This window comes from Calonectris borealis, chromosome 29, assembly GCF_964195595.1.
Source record: "Calonectris borealis chromosome 29, bCalBor7.hap1.2, whole genome shotgun sequence".
Taxonomy (NCBI): domain Eukaryota; kingdom Metazoa; phylum Chordata; class Aves; order Procellariiformes; family Procellariidae; genus Calonectris; species Calonectris borealis.
Genome location: NC_134340.1, coordinates 1,748,145 through 1,773,239, shown reverse-complemented (window position 1 = coordinate 1,773,239; position 25,095 = coordinate 1,748,145). Strand labels below are relative to the sequence as shown.

At 61.6% G+C, this 25,095-nt stretch overlaps 1 protein-coding gene across 1 annotated transcript in view; it reads left to right on the top strand.

Annotated features, from left to right (window-relative positions):
- The first annotated feature begins 14,289 nt into the window (after positions 1–14,289).
- The window catches only part of MEF2D (myocyte enhancer factor 2D), an 81,521-nt gene continuing 70,715 nt past the window's right edge, over positions 14,290–25,095 (top strand). Inside the window, exon 1 of the mRNA XM_075176340.1 lies at positions 14,290–14,695. The gene's annotated coding sequence lies outside the window, so the exon portion shown is untranslated. The remainder of the gene's footprint in view (positions 14,696–25,095) is intronic.

The window sequence follows — 25,095 nt, the reverse complement described above, 5'->3', positions numbered from 1 at the left end:
TTATCCCTCCCGGCACTGGGTTAGGGGAGCAGCCGAGCAAGGGTGCCAAATCTTGGCTGGATTAGTTAAAGAGATCAAGCAGCCGAGGGATTAGGGAGTCAAGAGAGCCCGGCCACCTGCGGGGGGGGGAAAACCTACGGAGAAGGATATGCCGGAGCTCCAGAGAGAGGTGTGCAAGGCCTGGGCTTTGGAGCGATTAGATAAGTGAATCAGGGCCTCGGAGCGATTAGAGAAAGAAATCAGGTTTTACACCAATTAGGTAAAGTCCCCGAGTGATTAGATACAGCGGTGGCTGCAAAGAAAGGTCTCCCAGCGGTCCCTGGTGCAGATAGGGCTGAGAATTGATTAAAGGAGCATCAGAGGCTGAGAGCAATTTGATAAGAAAACAAAACAGTGGATCAATTAGCCTGGGAAAGAGGAGGAGGCTGGGCGATAACGAGAATAGGGGAGAGGAGCCGGTAAAACCAACCCCTATGGCTCCTACCGTGGTGGAGCTGCTGGGATGGGGTGGGATGGGGTGGGATGGGATGGGAGGAAAACGGTCCCAGCTGCATCCTCCAAGCCGGGCTGAGTTTAATGGACTATTTCAGCTTGACATTAGCACGGGTAAATTCACAGCCTGGCCTAAAGTCGAGTTTATTGTTGGCTGCGGTCAGCGTGAGCCCCGTGCAACTCATGGCGGGATGCGGCGAAGCACCTCCCGGCTGCTGCTCCTCCGACCGAGGAGGCCTCGCTCCTCCAACCAAGGGAAGCAGCAAGTTCTTTATTTCAGAGCAGTTCTATTTTTTTTAAAGCAGGTTTTGCTCTGGGCTCACACCTGGAGCAAGTTTATTCGCTGGAAACGCAGCTCTCCCAGGGTAACTCAGACCCGAGCCCCGTCCCAGATGCTCTGGGAGCTTTCAGATACGGGCACCAGATGAGCAAGCAATTAAGTAACTCAACGGAGCCTTGAAATAATTAGACCAAGGAACGCAGCTCCGGCAGATGAGTTTAGTGAAGAAATGGAGTGTTGGAGAGAGGGAGATGAGAAGGGTGATCAGGTCTCGGCACAATTATCTAGAGAAAGTCTGCTCCAGACTGATTAGAGGAAGGGAAAAGAGCTTTCCGGGCAATTAGGTGAGGGAAATCAACTCTGGGCAGGAAGAAAATAGACTATGGGCGAGATTGGGGTGGGAGATGGCGAGTTATCTCCGCTCCCGAGCTAGACAAGGGAGCTCGATAAGGGCTTTCCGACGCGGAGGCAGAAATGAGGATTAGGGGGGATTAGGGAGCGGAGGTGGGTGTGCGGCGGGTGCCCGGTGCTGGCAGGGAGAGAGCGGGCGCTGGGGAAGAGGGAGTGGGAGGGAGGTTGTCGCTGGGGTTGAAGGGGAGAAACCGAGCCTGCGCTTGGGGAATGGGAGGAACGAAATCCTGGGATGAGGGCTAACGCAATAAAATGGGGGTCCTGGCCCCGGCGAGGGAGCAGTCGGGATGGCTGGGGGTCGGAGCGGGGAAGGGAGTCGGGCGCTATTTCCAACTCGTCACAAGATGCTTCTTTAATCTGTAAAACGGGATTAGTCCCTCCAGCCCGGAGATGGCAGGTACTTTCTGCATGAGTGACTTTGACTTTAGGGCAGGGGAACCCGCAGGAAGGGAGCGCGGCCGGGGGCGAGCAGCCCCCGGGATGCACCCAGCGGTCCCCGGCCGAGCCGATGGGAGCACGAAACGGGGTACCCGCAGCAGTAAGCTTTACCCCGGGTTTTGGGGCGCTGAGCCGCCGTGAGAGAGGTAACAACGGTCGGCCGCAGCCCAAGGTCGCGTCGCAGGTCAGCGGCAGCTGCAGCTAGAAAGTGCCGAATCCTTTGGGAACGGATGCATTTGCTATTTAATTAGCCTTGACTGCTGCTGGAGCAGATTTTGCTGGTCTTTTCCTCTCTCAAGCTGGCCCTGGCTTGAATTTGCAGGGCTCCGTGAGGCCAGGCTCCTTGTGCTTTTTTTTCCTTCCTTGCCTTTTTTTTTTTTTTTTTTTTTTTTAAATTCTTGCACATAAAAAAGGAAAGCGGAGGGAGGGAGCACAGCATCACCCGAGGCACATGATGCTGACTCTGGTGCTGCTGGAAGGGGAAGCTGTGGTTTGGCTGCCGGGTCATATTTTGGCCTCTGGAAATGACCCTTTTGGAAAGAGAAACGTTTTCTTGCCAAGCTCGCTCGCGCAGCCCCCCCCCCGGGAGAGACGGCAGCGTTGGTGGCAGGGCGGCTGGCGTGGGAGCGCGGGGCCTCACGAGCAGCGACCCAGGGCGATGCCGGGACCGAGGGCGATGCCGGGACCGAGGGCGATGCCGGGACCCAGGGCGATGCCGGGACCCAGGGCGATGCCGGGACCCAGGGCGATGCTGTACCACATCCTCGCAGCGCCGGGGCTCAGCCCCAGCCCCTCAATTCACACCGGGCTGCAGGAAAACCGGCTTCCATGCCTTTCCCCACCACAAATCACCCAGCCTCGAAGGCGACGTGCTGGAAAACAAGCCCCAAGTTAACCCCCAGCACCCTTGCAGGTCATGGAGATTTTTAAAAAAATTTTAAAACGTATTTTATTTATTTATTTTTAAAATTTTTAAGGGACTTTTCCCCCCCCCCCCCCCCCCCCTCCTCATTTGCACTTGTGAGGTTTTGCCACAGCTCCCGGCGACTGCTTGCGAGTGATGGAGAGCAGAGCCGGGGCCGGCGGGGGGGAGGTCTCCTGGACACTCGTCCCTCCTGGGCGTCGCGGTCCTGCTTTTAGCAGCAGGAGGGAGGCTCTGACATTTCTCCTTCCCCCCCCGGCCTCTCTGCTGAGCTCGCCGGGACGAGCCTGGTTTCTGTGGGGTGACAGCGTTATCTGGGACAGAAGTAGAGCCAGGCTCCGCTCTGGTCGCTGGTTTTTCGCTGGCGGTGGATATCCTCAGGAGATAGCAAGGCAAATCGTCCCCCTGGGACTCCACGTGCTTCACCTCCCGTCAATAGGATGGAAACGGGGCTTTATGGAACGCTGCAACCCAGCAAAGCCCCGAGAGAGGCGTGCGGCTCCGTCCCTGGGGGGGGGCTGGGGGTGCATCCTCCTCCCATTTATGAGATGTTGCTTTTGTTCAAACCCTAATGTGGATTGCGGTGTTTTCATGATTTTTTTTTTCACTCCCCCCCCCCCCCCTTTCCAATTTTGATGAAAAATGTATTTGGGGAAAACAGAAATATTTAGACATTTCCCTGACAGGCGGTAGAGCTGGAAGGGTTCCGAAAGATCTGCGGTGCGGCACCGTGCACGTGCGCGCTTATGAAACCTCAGCACAAAGAGTCGGGCTCGGGGGTGTTGTGCGTCCTCGGCAGCCGTGCTCCGAGCTGCACCTCGAGCCCCGAGGGGTGCAATGTCGGTGCTCGCCCGGGATGGGTCATTCCTCCTTCCAGCACAAAGTTGCCTTCAAAAACTTGATAAGAAAATGGGTTTGAGCTGGTTTTGGAGAGGTTTTTGGAATATATCTATTAAAAAAACCCTACAAATGTCATATATATATAATGTATAAGAAAAAATTTATCATACATATAAAAAATATATTTTACTTTACATTGTGCATCTGTCAGGGCTGGAAAGGGAGTTGGTGTTTGTGGTTCAGGCCAGCCACCCATTTTCCCATCTGCAGGGCTCGGCGGGGCGCCTGGGTGCAAACATTGGTACCTTGAAAGAGCCAGGGAAAAAGCCCACCGCGATGCTGCGGGGAGCTCGGGGGTGTCGGTGAGGGGACGGAGCTTCCCTCCTCCGTGCCGATGGCCCTGGGCTGAGCCCAGACCTCCCTTCCCAGGAGGGAAAGAAATCCCCAGCCCCGAAACTTGCCTTCCCCACCCCATTTTTCTCCCGCTCACACCCTTCGTTTTTGGTCTCGGGGAGATGTCAGCCGCAGAGGAGGGCTGGCCGCCTTGCCCCGAGCGGCCACCGCGCCCCGCGCTGGGGAGGGGACGGTTCCCATCCCACTCCCTTCGTCCCGGCCGCTCAGGCTTCACCCCATCGCTTTGCCTCATTCCATGGGGGTAGAGAACCTCCCTCCGCACCCCGGCGAGGGCCACCCGGACCCACTGGGTCCCCGCGGGCTTGGCACCCGCTGGGTCCCCGCTGCGTGAGCTCCCCGGACATGGATGCCACGTGCGTGGTGGCATCTGCGCAGCACCGTGCGGCTGCGGAGCAGCCCCGTGAGGAGCGAGGGGGGCTGGCGGTCCTTTTGCTTGGGCTTCGAAAGAGGAGTTCAAAGCCCACTTGCCTGGAGACCTTGCAAAGGCTTTTTTCCTGCTCCGAATTTCAGGGAGGTTTTTTTGCAGAGGTGTTCAGTCGCCCCCTCCCTTATTTATTTCCCCCAGCACGTTGCTGGGGCGGGGGAAATAAATGCATTTATGGCTGCAAAATCTCCGCTGCTCTGGATCACTCGCAGCTTCCAAACTACCAGGGTGGGGAGATGCCGGGGCAGGGCTTGGTGGTGGGACGAGGCATCGCGGTCTCTGGCCCCAGCCCCTGCCTGGTGGGAAGAGCGAGGCAGGGTGAGCTCTTCCCAAACCACTCCGATGTCCTCGTGTCCCTTCGGGAGGGGACCCGCAGGTGCGGTTTTGCCCCGCGGCCGTGTCTGTTCTGCCTCAGCCACCCTTGGTCTGGGTGGACCCCCGTGGTGGGGCGGGGGGCCGGAGACCCGGACAGACCCATGGGGGACGGGAAGGATGGAAAGGGGAGGTGGTGTGGCCGCGGGATGGGGTCTGCGAGCCCCCCTTCTTCCCCGTTAGCGGGGTCGGGCTCGCTCGGAGCACGTGCGTCCTCGGGCCGTGCAGACAGCCAGGGTGTCAAGGCAGTTTTGCTCCCCGGGGTCAGGGCGGCAGCGGCAGGGAAGAGCTGCAGTGGTGGTTTTCCCATCCGTCGGTGCTGGTTTTGGGGGTCGGAGAGCGGCACGGGGGGGGCAGCGGGCTGGTGGGAGCACCGGGGCTCGCTGCCCCTTCCCGCAGCCCCCACACGCATCCTGGCTCCATCGTTAGCCTGACCCCTGATTACACTCCGCAGGCTCTGCATCGCTGCCGTTGCCCTGGCAACGTGTCGTCGCCACAGCAACCGTGACAACCTTATGTTCATTAATTTAAAAAGGTTCACAGTGTAACAAATGAAATAGTTATAAGCTTGTCAGGGTGTTAAGGAGCAGGGACTGACAACTCGCCCCCCCCCGCCTGCGCCCGCCGGAGCAGCCCAGCCCGGCTCCAGCCCCGGGAGCAGCTCTGCCTCGATTTGCCCAACCCGCCTTCATCACAGCATCCTTAATTGCAGCAATTAGTTTGGGCCAGTTTTTGGAGCATCCTGGCAGCGTGGCATCGCTCGGTGACCTCCGCAGGGAGGGGCAGAGCCGGAGCACAACCAGGGGTCGGATGAAGGTGGGGGGGGGGGGGCGGGGGTCCGCGGCAGAGGGGGTTTTGTGGGGTTCGACCCAAAGGCGCTTCCTTGCGTCGGGGCATCCGCCCCGCGGCGTGGCTGATGTGCAGGGTCGGGGTCACTCCCGGAGCGAGTACGGGATCCCTCGTAGAGAATAATTATTTTAATGCAACCTATAGCACCTTAGTATCTGCACTATTACAATTAATAATATCTTTACCTTCGTCCCCAATAGGGTTGAGAGGGGGAGGATGAAGAGACCAAATACATGATGACATCTATATCTCGTTTCCTTAGGAAACACGGACAGCATCACAGGTACCCCGAGCAGCCCACGCCCTCAGCTGGGGGAAGTTAATCCCGGCCGGCTGAGCCCAGCAGCTGGGGAAAATCAAGGTTTTCCTTGAAGTCCCTGGGCCGGGTTGCTGGCAGGTACGAATAGGTGTTGGAAAACGGAAGAAAATAAAGCCACGGGAATTGATGCCAGTTGAGTACCTGGCTCTTACTTCATTCCGTATTATTTTGCTGAAATCTCAGCAGACTTCAAGTTGTCTGTAACCCTTTAATCTCAAAATAAAGGCCATCCTCTGTTTGGCTTTTTGTAAGTGGAAACGTGAAAGGAACAGGTTGAAAAAAAAAACCAAACTCCTGCCATCGCGATTCCGCTCAGTGAGCTGAGAATAAGGTCATTTTTTAGCAAGAAAAGTGGCCGTTTTAGTTAAAAATAAAAACGGGGGGGCCACATCTGTTCCTGGTGGAAGCCGGCGCTGGGATTGTGCCGGTTTTTGCTAGCTGGGATCCAGCGTTTTCCAGCTCTGAGGGCTGGTGCACGTGGTCCCTTGTGCTGGCAAAGTGTCACTCTGGGGAGCAGGTTTTGCCCTTGTTTCAGCTCCTGAGCTGCCTTCCCGGCGCGCAGGAGGCCGTTATTGCCGTGGCTAGGGCAGAGGGGCTGCTCACCCACCGGTTTCAAAGCCCAGCCCCGCTCTCCCCATCCCCACGGCCACCCCCGCAGGCAGACGAAGCGCGGGCAGGAGCTGGTGTCGGAGGATTCGTGCGGCAAAGGGGGGGGTGGCAGCCACCACGACCCCGCGCCCCGGGGCTGAGCAGCCTCCGCAGGCAGCAGCGGGAAGAGAAATCCGGTGAGCACCCGCGGGTGCTCGTCTCCTCGCCTTCCAGAGATCCTTCAAAATCTTTCTCAATAATTAAACAAGCAAAACCTAAAAATAGCACCGAGATCTACTATATGTGGCAGGATAATTTAAGGGGAGCGCAGGGAACAAAATGTCCTCTGTGTCCCAACCTTCCCCCCGATGACTTGGTGGGCGCCAGCCGGGCAGGGGGAGGGTGCTGGGTTTTGGGAGCCAGGGTCCGGCGGTGGGTGGCCGGGATGTCCTCCAAAGCAGCCGGGCTTGGGGAAGCTTTGTTCTCTGGAAGAGGCTCTTTGGTAGCTTTTTATGTCATGGTGGGTTTTGGAAGGGGCACGGCAGCCTCGGTTGAGGCAAGGAAGGGACCCGTTTGGGCACCCCATTGTGTCTTGGAGGCTTCTCCTCCACTCGGAGCGCCGGCAGCAGGGACCCCAGATCTACCCCAAAATAAACCAGTGGCACGCTCGACCACCCAGCCCGCGGTTCAGATGCTGCCTGTATGGCAGCCCAGGAATAGCATCCCCAGACGCGGCAGCCTGAGCCTTAAATACCGGCTCTCCCAAGCCCTCACTTATCTTCAAAGCTCTCCAGCGTAAAAGCAGGTCTGCGGTGGAGCAGATAAACCCATCGCCGGGAAGGTGGAGGCTCCAGCCTCTGCTCGCGGCAGAGGGCTGCAAGGGGAGGCCCGCGGCTCGGGGTGCGGGGACCCGGGACCGTGTCCCCCCCGCTTTGAGGGGGGCTTGTGCTTCTCTGTCCCGTGGGGAGAAGCAAAATGAGACTTGGTGTCAGCGGTCCCAGGGCACAGCGATGTGAAAAGGGGCTGCAACCGCCGCTCAGAGTGTAATTAATTATTCCGGCACTGTGAGACGGCAGGGTTAGCCGGGATGCTGCGCCAGGCATGCCGTGGGCTTGCAGCGAGCTCTTCTTGCAGTGTGGAGGAGCCCACGGGGAAAAGAAGCAGGGCTGGGAGCGCTGGGATGCCTGGAAAGAGGAGAAGGGGAAAGGATTAGGAATGAATCGCAGCCCCAGGGGCAGGACGAGGGAGGGAGCCAGCCTCTCGGTCCCCGTTTGGGGCACCCCAGAACCTGCCCGTTCCCCAAACGGGGTTCCCGGCCCGGTTTCCCAAAACTCCCTCGCAGCGAAAGGCAAACAGCTCAGCCGCGGGTTGCATAACCGGGAAAAAAAGGCGTCCTCCGGAGCCGAGTGGCTGCCGGCCAACGTTTGGCATTAAAGTGGAGCAGAGGATATCGGGAGGGGAGCGCGGATTAGGAGGGGAGGAGACGGGGATCAAGTGAGCAGCAGCGAGGGCAGCCCGGCCGCTGCCTTGCAGGGGGTCACGCTCCCAAGGCACGGCCGGGAGGGCTCCAGCCTTTTTTCGTGGTGCAAAGCGAGGCGGCGTGCAGCCGAATCCAGGGTGCAGAGCCCCGGGCACCTCCCGCCTGCGTGGAGGCTCGGCAGCGTGGAGATGGGTCGGACCCGCGGCTGGGAGGCTGCTTTGACTCACGGGTGATAAGGACCTCACCCAGGAGAGGTTTTTTATGTGCGCTGGGCTCAGTTTGTGCAGGTTTAACTGGCTGGGCGATGGGGAAGGTGCTGGGCCCTTTCATTAGGGCCAGGCGTGCGTGCAGGAATTGCAGCTAGCGTCCCAAGTCGGGTTGCAGGAGGGGAATGGCGATTGTCGTGTACAGCAACGAGGTCCTGGCTGCAGAAACCCAGATCTTTGCTTTCTCCAGGCTGCAGAGCGTGGAGCTGCTCTGGATCTCGCTTTCTGATTCAGCAAGACGTTAAGGCTTGTAACTTTTGGGAGTTCCTTGAAATTGGGCTGCTCCCAGTCAGCAGCTACTCCTACACACGAAGGATATGCACTTGCCTGGGGAGCCTGCTGAAGCTCTACCCCGCCACCGCGTGCACCAGAAAAGGGGGAGCGGAGCCGCAGTTTGCTGCTTTGGAAGAAAAAGGAGAGATCTAGTTAATTTGAAATTGCAAGATGCTCCGCAGGGTTTTTTTCTTCCGAGATAGACGTTTTCACAGCCCCAGTTAGCTGATAAGCTGCACGCTGGGCTTAACCCTCGGGGGTGCTAAAAGACGCCTCCCTTGCCGATAAAGCCCCCAGCAGCGGGAGTCGGGGGATGCTCTCGCCCTGCCCGCCCTGCCCGGGTACCGCTGCTGTCCTACTTGGAAACCTCCAAAGCAGACCAGCAAAGCTGCCGCCAGCTCGGGCTAAGCTAAGCCCTGGCTGGCTTTGCTGCCTGCAGAAGCTTTTGGCCATTTCCCATCGGGGTTTGGTCCCGGCGGTTACGGCAAGGAGCGGAAGGCGTGGTGTGCAGATCCCATCCCGTGCCGTACTGCGCAGGGGTGAAGGCAGCAGCGGGCCGGGGGTGCCGGCAAACGGTCCTGAGCTGCAGCTGGGCTCAAGGCTCAGCCAATACTTTGGGATCCTACCCCCCACCCTAATTTATCGTGGCCGGTGGCCCAGCGTTCTCCAGGCTGGTCCAAACCTCCAGCCAGCCCTGGTAGCCCCGGTAGCCCGGCTCAGGAGGGGGTCACCCTCCCTTTGCCCCAGTGCCCCGAGCAGGGTGTCGGGGAGGATGAGGACGAGCCGTCCCCGCGGCGGGTCCGGTGCTGGCCTTGGGGACACGTGCAGGGCTGCCACTGCCTGTCCCCCGCAAAGGACCTGACTCGGTTCCTCTCTCGGCTGCAGATGGTCCGTGGGACTTTGGGGTGGCTGCCTTCTGCAACTTGCTTTTTTTTTTAAATTTCCCCCCCCCCTCGTGGTGGCTCCTGTTGGAGGGCTCGCCACGATGGTTCCCACTCCCCCATCTGCCTGCCTTCGAAAGCAGAGCGCTTCGCAGGTCTGGCTGCGAGCGCGGCAGCGCGGGAGCTGCCGGCGGCACCGAGCAGGGGCTGGGGATGCTGGAGGGGAGGAGGTTTGGGGCTGCGAGTTTGCGCCCTGGGAAAGTGCCTGGGGAACTGAAGGGCAGCGCGTTTGCATTCAGCTTTGCATCAAAATCGGGGGCAGAGCCAGGAATCTCTGTCCCCCAAGAGCCGTGCGGTGCCAGCGCCGGTGGCACGCTGCCCGGGCTTCCCGGCCTTGGGTCGAGGATCAGGGCGAATCCCGTTTTAAGGCAAAAGGTTATGGGCGGGAAGGAAGCAATCATAAAGCAAACACCACAGCGTTCTCCAACCGCGCATGGCTTTGGCACAATAAATAGAAGGGAAGGGACAAAAATAGCCCCCCAGGGTTGTAGTGTGGACACAGAGAGGAAGCAGGGCTGTGTTTTGAGGCTGGGGGGTTGCTCTCCCAACCCACCCCGAAGCCCTGAGTCACGGGTAAGTTGCTGTCCTGCAGCGCTGCAGCTCTAAGACAATATCCAGGAGCAAAAATAATGAGTGGGCTTCAGGGAAGGCACCTGAGCCCTTGCAAAACTCGCGGCACCCCACGCCCTTGCAGAGGTCTTGCGCTTTCCCTGCGTGCAAACCCTGTTCCCAGCCCTTAGGACCCAGCCGAGCTGCACCTTCGTTTGGGCGCGGGCAAAGCCCAGATCTAAAGGCACAAGGCCTGGCAGCCGGGAAAAACCACCGGGAGCCTGGCTCTGGCTTTTGGAACCGGGCTGTGAGCTTGCACGTCTAACGGGAGCTGCCTTCCCGGGCTGCCAGCGCTTCTGGTCCACGTTTGGGGGGGGTCTGGAGAGTGGCGGGGAGGAAGGGAGGGTGCAGGCACGGACCTGGAAGCAAAATGTTGTCACGCTTCCGTGCAAGCTTTGCTACGGGAGAGAAAAAGCCTCGTTTCACCCCAACCTGCACTGCTTCCCCCTCCCCAGCTTCACCCTGGGGTGACACCGGGAAACACCTCCCGGCTGCGCCAGGACCTCAGGGCAATTTGGGTGGGGGGGGTTGTACAGGGGGGGGTCTGGGGGGGGGGGGGCAGGGTTCCCGCGCCCCCCTCCCCGCGCGGCCCCGCTGCTGGGGTGCGCAGCTGGAGCCCTCGCAGGGCCCTGCCGCTTTAAACCTGCCTCCCCCACGTGCTGTCTGGTTGTGCTGGAGACGGTGACGCAGGCAGGACGTCAATGGACGCTGTGGGAGAATTTAGACTTGGAGAGGAAGGGGGGGGGCAGGGAGGAAGGGAGCGCTTGCGGGGAGCAGGGGGCCGCGGGGCCGGCGGGGGTGCATGGCCGAGGCAGGAGGGACCCGGCACCCCACCTCGCAGGGTCCCCCCGGGAGCATCGCCGGCGGTTTCGCTCCATGCAACGTGTCCCCCCCCCCCCAAAAAAAGCAAACGCCGGGGCCTGCGCCAGCTGCGAGGGCAAATAATCCGCCGCCAGCGTGCCCGTGCCGGGGTGGGTGGCGTGGGGGGGCCGGGGTGGGCCACGTGAAGGCGATGCTTCCTCCCCACCCGCGTGGCCCCCCCCCCGGTCTCGTCACCACACGTGTGCCACCCTCGTCCTCCCCGCGGTGCACCGAGCCCTGGGAACGGCAGGAGGGTCGCGGGTGCCACAGGGGGCTGGCAGGGACCCTGGGGGGTCACCGGGGCTGTCCCTCGGCTCGAGAGCCTGGATTGACCCCGGGAGCGCGTCTCGCCGCACAGCTCCGGCTCCTCTCCCTGGTCGGTGTTTGCTCCCCCCGTCCCCAAAAACGGGCTGTGCCACCGCCGAGGGCATCGCCACCCACCCCCAGGGTCGGGGTCCGGCTGACACCCCCATCCCCCTCCCTCGCTTTAGCATCCCAAGGGCGCCGGGGGGACGAGCTGGCGGCGGCACTTCCATGCCAGCGGATGAGCCGCGGATTTCGATTCCTCGCCTCCGATCTTTTTAAAAGCCAAACTGGTCTCCCCAAAACCAGCGTGGGAGCTCGGCTCCGAGGGAGGAACGGCGGCAGAGAGAGACCGAAAGTCGCGGCAAGGAGGGTAGAGATGCTGCCCGGCGGCACGGGACGCTGCTCTCGGCCTCTTGGCTTTGAAACCAGCCCTCAGCCGGCTCCTCTCCCGTCCTCTCCGTGCGGGAAAGGAGCAAATATTTTTCCCACTTTAGGTTTTTGGGTGTCTTGGTTTTTTTTTTTTAATAGCCTGAGGGTATAGGTGGCTGCATATCTTGGAAGACCCGGGCGTCCTGCCTCCTACCCGCTGGCGTAGGGCGAGGGAAAGCGATTTCTACTGTCAAGAGGCTGCGTACCAGCTGTACGAAGCCATCAGCCTGGTGTGGGAAGGGAGTTACTCAGCATTTGGTTCCCAGGAGAGAAAAAAAAAAAAAAAAATACAGCTCAAACTGACTTTCCAAAATACTTTGAGGTTCATAGTAATGTTCTCGTCTTCGTCTCATAAATATCCTGGGTTGGATCCTTCCCTTGTTTCCACCCTGTAGCTCGCGGAGAGGCACCGGAGCGCGGCTGCTGCGCGTTATTACGACTATTTTTATTTTTTATTTCTTCGGATACATGATCTCAGTTGATTGGAAAACAAACCCCAGAGAATCCTTGAGGAGAGACTGCAAACAGCTCTTGGTGAGATGACTAATCCCATCTCTATCTAAACCAACAGGGTGCTAAAAATAGCCCGATTTCTAACAATAAATACAATAAAATAACTGACAACAAACAGACCCAAAAAACCAAACACACTGAAAAGTCCACTAGAAATACATATTGTGATGGGGGAAGGAGCCGGCAGGAAACTGTGTCACTGAGTCAGAGGGGTGACGGCGGCGGGGGTACCCGGGCCTCCGGTGATGCTCGGGTCAGATCCGGCCTCTCCGGCGAGTCTTCCCTCTCGCCCTAACGGAGATATTTGTGTCTTGGCTTCATTTGTCCCGGATTAATGGAGGGACCGCGCTCCGGCGTGGGGTGCACGCACCAGCCCCCGAGAAAGCCCAGTGACCGCCTGTGGCCGCGCCACCGTCCCGGCCCCGAGCATCCGCTGGCCCCCAGAGAGCCCCAGAGCCGGACCCCCCTTTCCCCAGCTCCGGGCTGCAGGTCCGCTCGCCCCCCGACTTTTCCTGCAGCCTTTGCTCCCCGCTCGCGAGCCTCCCCAAGCCGCGCGCTCACCGCACACCTCGGATAATTCACCGCCTACTTTCCACGCACCGGGAGCCTCCTCCCACGCCCAGCGTGTTGCAAAATGTCCCCCCCTCGGCTGAGTCACCGGCATCGGCCGGGAACGGGGCTCGAGGAAGAGCCCGGCCGTGGCGAACAGCCCCAACGGGAGCACACACCAGCCCCAGCCTCCCGAAGCCTTTTGGGGAGGTAATTGGGTTTTTTGGGTTTGTGCAGCACCTTGTGCCGCGGGGGAGCCAGGAGGGACCCTGTGCCGCTGCGAGATGGGCGATGGTTACGGTTACAGGCATGGTCTTGGTAAAAATGCAATGGCTGGCTCTGCTCCCCCACACCCGGCAGCTCCCCTGCGGCTGTTTTTGGGCTCCAGGGACGCTGGGAGCACCCGTATTCTCAGTGCTCCAGCTGGATGCGACCCAACGGGCCTGGGGCACCCTTGTCACCGGTCCCCGGGCCCCTCGTGCTGGGACAATGGCCTTGTGCGTGACACAGTCATCACTCAGCAGCCCTGTCTTCTGCGGCATCAGACTCCTGCCGGCTCCACGCCGCCTGTACGGGAAGGTGGGCTGCATGTCCGCCGGTCGGGGGGGACCGATGAAACATCTCCCGGGGAGGCTGCGACCTCCGGCACGAGCTTGCTTCCGCCAGGCGCAGTCCCATGCCAGCTTGATTTTTATTTTTAGCGCTTTCTGTGGCACGTGGGAGCCCGCCCAGGCCCGCCACGCCACGTGCATCCCTGGGAAAGGAAAGCCTGCGCCCCATGCTGAGCCCGCGGCGAGCCCCAGCCGTGCCGTACGGCGCTTCTCCGGCCAGCGCTCCGCGGCCGGGGAGCTCATCCGATGGGAGAACCAGCACCTGCCGTGCCCCTCGGTGCAGAGCCCCGGGTGCAGGCGGGAGGTCTCCATCCTTCCAGCCACCGGCCCCATCCGCATGCCCAGCCCCGAGGCTGCCGGCACCCACCGCCAGCGCTGCCCCGACGCTGCGGATGCGCGGCTCCAGACAAGGCGGCGAGATGGGGACAGCACCAGGTCCCCAACCCCCTAAAAATCAGAGTCCTGCCCCAATCCACAGCCCCAGACAGTCCTGGCGCGGAGCGAGCGCTGCAGTGCTGCATTGTCCAACAGGTTGGATTTCTTGAGGGTAACCACAGAGCAATTTATCCCGGTTGAAGCTACAGGAGGAGCTGGAGGAGAGGGAACGTAATGCCCCGGCTTGAAGCTGGGCCTGGGCGTTGCGGCCCCGCAGCCGGAGTGCAGGAAGCTCTTTGCCGCGGCCGGTCGGTGCCGGTGGCGTGCGCTCGGCCGCGTGTTCCCGGCCCTGAGGACTTGGTGCTGCGGGGAAGGGCCGATGTCCTGCGGGACCCCCATGCGTTGGGGATGCAGGAGGCGAGAGCCGCCCCGTGCCGCGGGTGGCTCGTATCGGGGCAAGCCGGGCTGCGTTGTGCCCACGAAGGGTCTGTGCTGGCGCCGGGCACTGAACCGGGACCCTTTGCCGCCTCCGAGCGCCGGATCCAGCATCCCCACTTCCACCGGGGCGAGGGGCGACTACCGTGCCCCAGCGTGGCTTTTAGGGACATGTGCCAAGACCAGCCCCGGGGTTCAGGGCCGGGACGGTGACACTCGAACCCCACCGACCCCACCGCCGGGGAGCTGCGGCCAAAACCCACCTTACCCCCCACCCATCACCCCGGGGCGGCTGCTCCGGTCGCGGGGTTGGGAACCCACACCTCCTGCGGAAGCACTGACACGAGTGGGGCCGCGCGGGCTGCCGCCAGACCCCCGGCGCTCCCCGGGACCCCCGGCTCTCCCCCTCCCCGAGACCCCCGGCTCTGCCCCCCGCCCCTCCCCCGGCTCAGCCCCCTCCCACCGGCCCCGGCTCTCCCCCCGCCCCGGCCCCGGCTCTGCCCGCCCCGGCCCCGGCTCTGCCCCCGGCCCCGCTCCGCTTCCTCCGCGCCGCCGCGGCCATTGGCTGCCCGCGCCGCCGCCCGCGCCCTGCGCCGCGCCGCGTCCTGACGCTGGGCTGGGCCGGCCCCGGCGATGGTCGCTCCCCGCCGGCTCCGCCGCAGCCCCGGGAGGCGGCTGGGCTCCGCGCCCCGCTAGAGGTGGGTCCCCGTCCTGCTCTCGCGCTTTTGGGGTTTTTTTTTAATGTTGGGTTGGTGTTTTTTGTTTGGTTTGGTTTTTTTTTTTTTTAATTGGTATTTTTTCTTTTTTTTTTTTTTTTTTTTTTTTTAACGTCTTTGCCATTCTGGCGTTACTTCCGAGAACGGCGGGCCTCCCCCCCCCCCGCCGCCCCGGGCCGTGCCGCCCGCCTTTGCGAGGGCGAGGAGCTCCGTCTGTGTGTGTTTCTGGTTTGTGGGGGGGGACCTCCGGTAGCCCGCCCCCCCCCCCTCCCCCCCCCGGTTCGCGGTGCCGCCCCGAGGCGGCGGGGATGGGCGGCGGAGCGCGGCCGGAGCGCGGAGCGCGCAGCCGGCGGGGGCGGAGAGCACATCCTTCCCCCCGCCACCCCCCTTCCCTCCACCCCCCCCCTCCCGCCGCTGCTGCTTCAAAACAAACCGTCACCAAAATGGTGCAGAGGTGAAGGAGGGAGCGGGAGGAAGGGGAAGAAGCGTCGCCTCGGCCTGGGCGCTGCGGGGGACAGGTGAGAGGGGTGGGATGGGGAGGGGGCGCGGGGGGGATGCGGGTGCTGGGTGCGACGCAAGGGGATGGGTCCCTCTGCCAGCTGGGTGCTGCTGATGGGGTGGGGGCAGGCACTGGGGGGTGCTCACCCCACTGCGGGGCAGCGCCGGAGGGGTTGCAGCCCTGCGGGACCCCCGCGGTGGTGGTCCCCAAGCCGTGACACCGCGACCACCCCGCAGCGGGACCCTTGTGGGACCGAGCAAGAAGTGGGGCCCAGCAGCTTTTGGGGAGCGGGGAGGGAATGCCCATCCCAGTGGGACACGGGGTGACGAGAAGGGTGCTGTGACGGGGGGGAACCACCGGCAGAGGCGGGGGTCACCGGCGAGGCTGGGGGTGCGGGTGGGGGGGCTGTGGTTTGATTGGCAAGAGCAGCTTTTCGGAGAGCCCGGCGGTAAATCGAGTCCTGGAGCTTCAATGACTTGGCCGGGTGCCGGCTCCGGAGCTGACAGCTGTGATTGTTTGTTCCTCGGGGCCGGTGGGGGCACAGCGCCGCGCCTGCCATTTGACAGCGGCCCCAGCGAGCTGCCGTGGTGGGGGGCGAAGCCCCCGGTACCGTCGCCGCGGCCTCTCCGGGACGTTGAGCGTTTCCTCGGCTTGGCGGTACGAAGCGGCGAGGGGCTGCGCGATGCCGGGGGAGGGATGCGGTGGACGGGGCGTCCCGGCATCTGGGTGCTGTTTAGCATCTGTAACGCCTCTTTGCCAGCGGCTTATCTCCTGCCCAACAGCTCGCCCTCTTGGCTTTGTTGGTGGCTTTTATTTTTTAATTTCTTTTCTTCCCCCCCCCCGCGCACAAGAGCAGCACACACCCAGCGTGGCACACGCGTGTGCGCGCACACGGCTCTTCCCTCCGCACCCCGGGAGCCCCGTGGCACCCCACGGCTCTGCACGACCACGAGCTGGGGTGTTCCCCCCCCCACCCCCGTCCTCATCCTCCCCCGGCTGTCGGGAGCTGCCACGCGGTTTTGGCCGGTGACGTCCCCCCCCCACCTGCAGGGAGGGCTCTGGGCAGGGAGGCAGACGTCGGTAAGTGGGGCACAGCGCTGGGGAAGGCCTGATCCTGCCCCTCCAAAGCCTCTTCTCCTGCAGCGCGTGGCCCCCCGTGGATTTTTGGGCTGGTGTTGCTCCGCCAAGGTGGAGTGGTTTTAAACCGCTGTCCCAGGACGGCCAGCCCGAAACCTTGCTGCCGACGGGGACAGGGCTGTGCCGGACTCGGCGTGACGGGGACCCCCCCCCTCATCCGGGCAAGGGGCTGCGGATTTTGGGTGTAGGTAAGGTTTATTCTGGGTATTTTCTTTCCTTCCCTGGGTCGATTCGGTGCTGGTGGCCCCGGCATGGGGAGCGCTGGGGCTGCCCGTGTCCCTTGGGAGCTCAGAGTGAGCCGCCCGCCCTGCCCTCGGGATTGCTGCCCGTGGGCTGCTGAAGGTCACGGACCGCTGGACGGGCCTCGTGGCTTCTCCTTTCCCCCCCCCACCTTGCCCTTCAGCTCCTGCAGTTGTCGTGGCTTTGCCAGGCTGAGGCATCCGCACTTGTGCTCGCCTCGGAGCAGGTGGCCGATGTCCCCGGAGCGGCGGGGGCCGCCGCTCGGGTTTCGCCGGGGCTGCCAGCGCGGTGGAAAAGCGCCGTCGCCTCCGCCGCGGCAGGGATTTAACGTGCTTGTGTGGAAGGGGCATTAGCTCCTGCGTCTGGTGGCTCGGCGCTTCCATTCCTGCCCTGGTTGCCCCCCCCTGCCCCGGCACAAACCGGCTCGGGGGCTCCTCGTGCCGGGCGGTCGCGTCCCCGCGTGTGCTCGGTCCTGCCTGGGGGCTCCGGGGACCTTGGGAAGTGCCGGCTCTGTCCGCGGGTGACCTTGGGCAAGTCCCTTTGCTTCCCCAGGCTTCGGTGTTGCTCTCGGGAGTGGGGGGTGGCGATTAATGTGTTTAATCCCCCCCCTCCTCGCTGGCGTGGGGCTCTCGGCTCCGCTTGGGAAGTGCAGCCGCGGAGCTGGAAAGGGCTGTTGCTATTTTATCCCGTCCCCGAGCGGGCAGGGTGGAGGCACGGACGGTGCCGGAGTCACCCAGGGTGGATTTTTCCCAGGCTGCCAAGTGAAACAAGTGGGGTCTGATTCTCATTTAACGCCGCAGCCCTTTACTGCGACTCTGGCAACGTAAAGGAGCCTAAATATGGTCATAAACCACATCCACTTCGAGGTCCCTCCGTGCTGCCAGGGCAGCCTAACGGCGGCTTTGTGCGGAGGAGAACAAAGCCGAAAGTGTCGGACAAAAAGTACGGGAGCGGGACCCAGCTGCCGCGGTGCTGGCACGTGCCGGGAGCCGCTGCCGGCAGGGAGGTGTCGATGCTGGTGCAGGCCCCGGTTCCTGGAGGATAAAAGCGAGGGTGGGGGGTGATGCCGCCCGCCTCATCCCGAAGGACCAGGAGGGCTTTGACCAGACGGGGAGGGCTCAGTTACGGCTTTTGCCGCTGTGACCCCGGGGCCAGTCATTTAAACCTGAAAAAGCATCAGTGGAGAGGGGCAGAAATTGCTTTTTCCCTCTTTTTTACCAGGCTTCCCGGGGTCAGGCCGGCATCGCTCGGGGGGCACCCACCACGGGATGCTGCTTGGCGTCCCCCCGCCGCGGTGGATTGCAGGGGCGTTTGGTGGTGGCTCGTTTGGGAACGGAGGGGAAAGAGGGACGTGCGTCGTTGGCATTGCCCCCGCTTCGCCGGACCGCTGCCGCCCCGGCAGCCCAGTGCCGGCGGAGACGCCGTGCAGAGCCGCGGCGGTGCCAGCCAGCCCTGGCCAGGCGGTGCCCGAGGCTTGGGAAGTGAAGCAGGCAGCATCCCGTTAAATCCCATTAATACCCGGGAGCGCACACGGAGGTGGCCCGAGCGGGGCCGAGGCGAGCTGGTGGGGGTTGCCGTGCAGACGCCGTGCCGGACTTCCCCATCTGCAACCAGAGCTAAAAATATCCCCCCCTGCCTCGCCCCGTAGCCGTCCCATCTGTTGGGAGGGCCAGCTCCTCGGGCCAGGGACTCTTTCTTATTTTTAGAGCGATTTTGGCAGTTCCTAGAGGCTGAGCCGTCCGGAGTTCGGAGGTGACTCTATTGCAAATGACAGCCCTGCCCCCGGGAAGGTTCGGCTCTGCCGCGGAGCCAGACACGGTGAGCAAAAAGCAAATGAGTCAGAGCAGGGGTAGGGAGGAGGAGGAGGAGGAGGGCTGGGGAGGGAGGGGTGCCCCCGGCCGCGCTCGCCCTCCCCGTGAGGGCAGGACTCTGGGATCATCAGCCCCTCGCCTCCCCGAGACGGTATTTGTTCCTTTACCATCCGATGCGAGTTGGTTTTTGAAATTTAATTTTTTTTTTTTTTTTCCCTTTCCTCTAATTAGAGAAGCTTTCCATCAAAAGCTGAAATTTGGTAATCGTTTTGTTTGAGCAGAGCTTCGGCGGTGGCGGAAGACCTCTAGGTTTTTCCCTTTGCCTGGTTTGAGCAGCCGTTTGCTTTTGCTTTCAAGATGGATCTAGGCGTCTGCCTGCCAGCAGCTCTACCTCCCCAGATCTGGTCCCTTTTCATCTCGCGCTCCAGTTTGGTTTGCTTGTGGTTTTTCTTTCATTTTTTTTTTTCCTTTTCCTTCGCTTCTGGTGTCTCCCTGCTGCAGCTCCCCGCTGCTTGAAAACCGGACAAGAGCTTGCATCCTTTGAAAAAAGAATTAAAAAAAAAAAACCAAACCACCAAGCCGGTGCCCACGTGGAGCGAGGGCTTGTTAAAGACGCGGGAAATCGATTCAGAGCGATTTATTTTGGGCGGGTGGGCCGTACCTTTGCTTTCTCTTAAACAGTGGCTAAAAAGACGGGGGGAGCGGGGCCTCCGAGCTGCGCGGGGAGAGATTTTTGGGGAAGCTCGGCCCGTTTTCGCGTGGTTCGCGCCGAGGCCGGGGGGACGCAGCAGCTGCTCCCCAATTCCCCGGCCGCTCTCTCCCGAGCTATAGGTGAGCCTCTTCCCCTATGGAAAAGCGGGTATGGATGAGACGAGGTGCATGCGATGGGTGTCGGGGCTCCTCGCTGCCAGGGTCGGTGTCGCCTGGAGGGGTCCGGTCGCGGTGAGACGTCCCGACGGCGGTTGAGCGCTGGGATGCCGGAGCAGCCGCCGGGGCCCGTTCCCGATGCCGGGTGCTGCCGCAGCACCCAACGGGCCTTTTAACAGCTTGGTGCTGCTCCGGTCCCTGCGGGAACGGGCAAGCGGTGCCGCTGCTCCCCGGCCTGCCGAAAACGAAGCCGGAATCGGCAGGAGCGGTGCCGGGGCGGGTGCCTTGGCGCGCGCGGTGAGGACGAGCTGGTAGGGCAGGGTGATGCCCGCGCCGGGATGTGTCAGGCTCCGGCCACCACCCAGGAGCCACCGCCGTGTCCCATCCCGGAGCAGCCGGACCGGACCGCGCCGGGGCCACGCGTTTCACTCGGTGCCGAGCAGGACCCGGATTATTTCACAACGCCGTTGGTTTTCCCAGAGCCGGCCGTGCCTGGTGGCGGTGCCCGGAGGGGCTCGGCAGCACCCGCCTTCCCCACCCTCCTTGCTTTAATTGCACAGCGCTAATTGATATCCGGAAGGGGGGGGGAGCTGAGTCTTTGCCATCCCTGCCGACGTTGCCCCGACACCCGGGTCCTGCCGGCGCGACCGTCTCAAGGTCAAAGCCGCGTCGCGGCGGCGGCGGGCACGAGCCGGCGCGGGGTTGAAGCGCTCCCACCTCCCGCCTTGAGTCAGTGGTGTTTTGGGGCTGGAAAGGTGGTAATTAAATGACCTATTTCTGGGCAGGGAGGAAGAGGAGGAGGAATCGTTTCTCTTTCCAGAACTTCAAACAGTTTCCAGCAAGCGGTCGGCGCAAACCCAAAACCGCTTCCAGGAGGGGGTGCCTCCGCTCGCCCCCCGGCCGGGGTGCTCGGGTGCCGTGGGGAAGGGCGACCTGGCGCCGCAGCACCGCTGCCGCATCAGCGTTTTGGTTTTTTTTTTCTTTTGGAAGGAGGCAGGGCAAAGCCGCGACACCCGAATTTTTTTTTTTTTTAAATTTTTCTTTTATTTATTTTTTTTTTTCCCAGCCTCAAAAAATAGTCAAGAGAATTGGGAGGCAGCACCACCCCCCGCCACCGCGGGGCCGCGTCCCCAACCCGAGCCCACCCCGGGGCTGCAAAGGGGTCACCCCCACAAGGGAAGGCAGCAAAGGGATTTTCCTCCTGCAATAAGGGGGATTATGTGCATCGCCTGCGAGGCCGGATCCTGCGGGGTGCTGGGGGCTGTCGGCAGGGTGTTACCTGCCCGGGAGGACGCCGTGGAGCTCGCGGGGTGGAAGGTGTTATTGATGGATATAAGCAGCGGTTATAAATAGCCCTGGTTGGAAGTTTTCATCTTCCTTTTTAAATGAAAGTGCCTTTTGGAACAATGTGACTTTTCTCCATCCTTTTGGAAAGCATCTTTTTTTTTTTTTTTTTTTCTTCTTATTTTTAAGATGAAACTTTATTTTTTTTTTTTTTTTAAAAAAAAAAAAAAAAAGAATTTTTCCTTTCCAATTATTGGAAGACTTCAGGGAAAAATTGCTAGGCGCTGCAGAAACAAATATCCAGGAACACATCCCGTGTTGTGCAGGTGGGGAAAATATGTGGGGTCAGATTTGTTGGGTTTGGTTTGCCTCAGAAAAGAAATTGAGAATGGAAAATGTTCCTGGCGTCGGTTTTCTGTCAAAGGGGTCAAAATTTGGGGGGGCTGAAAAAAACGGGGTTTGCTTAAAACCTGCTGCGTCAAGCTTAAAAAAAAAAGAGTAAGTTAAATAAATGAAATACTTTGGACGGAGGACTTCTGCTTAGTAAAAAACTGGCAACGGTTCTGGGTTTCTGTCTAGAAGTTTTTGGTTGTAAAACCTGAAATCCTCCCCCACCCCAAGCAGCCACCTTGAGACGCGGCGCCGTAGCAGGAGTTTCCGCTGACAGGGAAGCAAAAAAAAATTAAAAAAATATAATGTGGACGAGTTATTTTGACCGGCCAGACTTTGTTTTTTTTTTTTTTCTCTCTTTTTCTTTTTTCACCAGTGCAGTCCCCGAGACCGCCCGGTCCCGCAGCCCCAGGCCGCCGCGGTCTGCGCCGACAGCATCTTCTGGGAGCAAGAGATAAACCAGCGCCATTGGGGGCTGAACGGCCAGGATCGGGCCCCAGGCGTTGGGTGCTCCTGGTCCCTGGTGGCACCCATGGGAGAGGAGCTTCTGCAAAGAAATAAGTGGGTTTTTTACCGATCTGGAGGCGGTTTGGAGGCGGAGAGGGGCTTTGCGTAACCATAGGTGGGGGTTGAGCTGTCATGCGGCGTCTAAATATCGTGATAAACGTCCCCGTGGGGCTGGTACCTGCCGTGGGAGGAACAACCCGTCTCGCCCGAACGCCGGCGGTTGGGGACCGCGGCCGCCCCCGGGGTGCGGTGTCCCGCGGCACCCGCACATCTCTGGGCTCTGCGTCGCCTTGTCCGGGAGGGGACCCTGGTGGCAGCGCCGGGGCGGGGTGGGTGGAATTTTGCCCTTTAAAATTGCGCCGGAGGGAGCTTCGCCTTCAGCAGCGTCGGCGCGCCGAGGCACCCGCACCGTCGGGCGCAGAGCCCGGCGTGCGGCCCTCAGACCGGCTGAGAACTTGCTGGAAAAAAACCATGGGGGAAGGTCGTGGAGCTGCCTCCGGCCGCCGTTATCCCTGGGGATAAACCCCGGGAAGCGGGGTGGACGAGTTGGGTGAAGGCAGGGCTTGCTCGCAGCGGTTTTTCCGAAGCCTTGGGATGGCGCGGGCAACGTGCGCGAGCCGGGCTCTCCTCCGAGGGCAGGGACCGGCGCGGGGGATCCCGGGAAGGGCTCAGGGCTGCGGGGTTTGGGGCGCAGCAGGAGCCGGGGCCGCTCTCCAGCCTCTCCTCTCGGGTGCTGCCTTCCCAGAGAGCTCGACGCGCCGCTGGACGTGGCGTAACTTCCGAGTGCCCCGTCTCCTGGCTTTCGGGCAGAGGGATCAATCACGGATCCATCCCCTGACTCGGCGCGGCCGTCCTTCCCACGCTCCGGCAACGAGCCGCCGGGAAAACTAGCACCTCTCAACTCGCTCCTTCAAAAATATCCCCCCCCCCCGCCGCCACCCGGCCCCGCGCGGATGCCGCTGCCAAGATGGGGGAGCGGTGTCGGCGCTACCTCTTTGCAGAAATCTGTCGGCTCGCTCGGCGGCGGGGAGGTTGGGAGCCGCGGAGCGCCGAACCCCATCGCTTTCTAAAATAGAAGCCAGAACAAATGGTTGGAGCAGGATGCCGGTGGCGAAGGCAGCCAAGGCTCTTCCCGCGGCAGCCGGTGCCTGGTATTGCCGCTTCTTGCTCCCTCCATCAATCCTCCCCCCAGAGCTGGCGTTTTATTGCGGGGAGCATCTGCCTTTTGGGGCGCGCGGGGGCTTTTTGGGGTTCGGCGCGATCGCCCTTTGGTTTTTGAGCTTTAATCGAGCCGGGGGGGGGGGGCGGCGGGGCTAAAGGGGGTTTGGGTAAGCGGCGCGGCGGCGGTGTGAGATAAGGAGGAGACGGGGAGTTGGGTGGCACCGGTTTGCGAAGGGACTTTGTCCCATAACAATGACGTGGGTGCTGGGCTGAGCCTCGGGCACGGCGCGGCAGCGGGCGCCGACCCGGCGCGTTGGGTGGGTGAGCCGTATCTCCCGCCTGCGGGAGGGTGGGGGGTCCCCGCAGGGTGACCTCCTGGGTGCTCCCGGGGTCCCTGGGTGGCGTGGGAGCCACCTTCCTCCTCCGAAGGAGCGTGGCGGGGGCAAGGCTCGCCGCGCCGGCTGCGCCCTGCCAAGGGTCAGGTTCGTCCCGCTGCTCCCAAGCGGGGACAGAACCGCGTGTCCTCGCTCCGGCCGGGCGCTGGCACCCGGGAGAGGAAACGGTGAGACCCATTCTGGTTGCAAATCAAGAGAGTTTGGAAAAAACCTGTTAATTGCCCTCGGATCTTTGAGGTTTAAGGCCAGTCGCAGAATTTCACGCCTGCCTTTGCGCCGGAGAGGGCTGCTCCAGCTGGACGAGATGTAAGTGGGAAGGTCGGGAAGAGGTTTCCCGTAAGGAAAGATGTTCTTGCCTTGTCCTTTCCAGCGGAGAGGACCAGCCACCGCGAGCTCAGCATCCGCTCGGGTGACCTTCAGCGCCTTCTGCTTGGCGAGGGAGGAAGGCTGCTTTGCATGCCTTCTCCCCGCCATGCTACACATGTACCAAGCGAGCGGGGTCTTTTTGTTATGCAAATGCAGCTTTGTTTTTAGCTCCTCAAAGATAAATACCTTTGAGGTTAAATAGGGAGCTCAGGGCACCGCTAAAAGCAACCCTGACGGCTCAAGGGCTGGCAGGTCGGACGCTAAGGCTGGGGGTTTGGGGGTTTGGCTCTGCTTTGGGGACGGAAACAAAATGCTCTGAATATTCCCCCCCCCCCCCGCGGTTATACAAGCTTTTTTGCACCGAGGAGCGTGGCGAGCCCCGGCGTGGGGTCCTGCAGCTGGTGTGCAGCACCCGCTGCCCCGCGCCTGGATTTTTCCAATTTTGCAATGATGCACTGTTATTTATTTTTTTTTTTTTTTTTCCCAAGCATTTATGGACTCGGGAGACCCTTTTTGTCCCAGCACCCTGCCACCCTCCCAGGGTCCCCACTTTACGCTGCCTTTCTAAGCTCTGTGTCCAGGCACCCTGGCTCCGGCGCGGGATCGATGATGATTTCCACGTGCCTCCCGATGCCGCCCGGCTTTTGCCATCGGGGTCTTTCTCACGAAGAGAGCGAAGCCGAGGGGCGCAGGCTGCACGGCTGCAGCAGCGCCGGACGCCGTGCCGGGTGCCGCGCGCCGGACCGCAGCTCCCTTTTCTCACCTCTCCGCTTGCAGCCGCGCGCTGGAAGGGCGCGTGGGCGAACGTGGCGTGGGGCGAGGTGTCCCCCGGGGGCTTTCTGGCTTCCTTTGGGACCCCGTGAGTCTCCCTCGGGGTGGGGGTCACGGGCCGTCGGGCTGCGTTTAGGCAGAAGTGTTTGTGTACCATTTTATTTTTATTTGTGCGTCTTTTCGGAAATTTTTCGTCAGGGCGGGTGCCGGTTCGGTGCCTGGCGATGGGGCGGGAAGGGGCGCGGGGGGGGGGGAGATGGAAACGTGGTTAAAACTGGTTTAGCTTCCGCTCGTGCAATTTTCCCGTTCCTGTGCTGCAGGAGAGCTGGAGGCTCCCGGGATTTGGGAGGGCTGGAGCCCTCGGGGCTGCGGCTCTGGTTCATCCCTCCCTGTGGTGTCACAGGTCACCTTCCAGTCTGAAAACTGCGCTGCCACCAGCGCAGGGGCTCTGCGGGGCCGAACCGTGCTAGCGTGACGCTAAGAGCACCCGGCGGCATCTCATGGCCTTGCACAAACACGGAGCAGCCGCAGGTTTTTCTCCCGTCGGGAGCCGGGCAGGAGCCCGGGGACTCCCGCGTCCCCTTGGTGATGGGGTGCCGCCGGGACCTGACGTGGGCAGAGCAAGGCGGAAAGGAAAGGTGATGGAAAATAAAGGTAAAAAAAGGGCCGGGCAGGGGTTTCGGAGCTGCTTCTTTGCAAAGTTGATTGGTTTTGCCACCGGCCGGGTGCTGAGCCGTGGTGGGCAGAGCTAAGGGCACCCCAAAATAAAGCGTTCTTGCTTGGGGCTGCCTCGGGGACCGCGAGGGCCGCTTGGGATTTTAGGACGCGTCACTTTGTCCTGGCAGGGTGGCAATCTGCATCCTCCGAAACCCTGCGGGGCTCTGGAGCATCCGCACCCCGGGGAAGGCGCTGCCCAAACGATGCCCAAAAGCGGGTACCCTGGCCCGGGGGCAG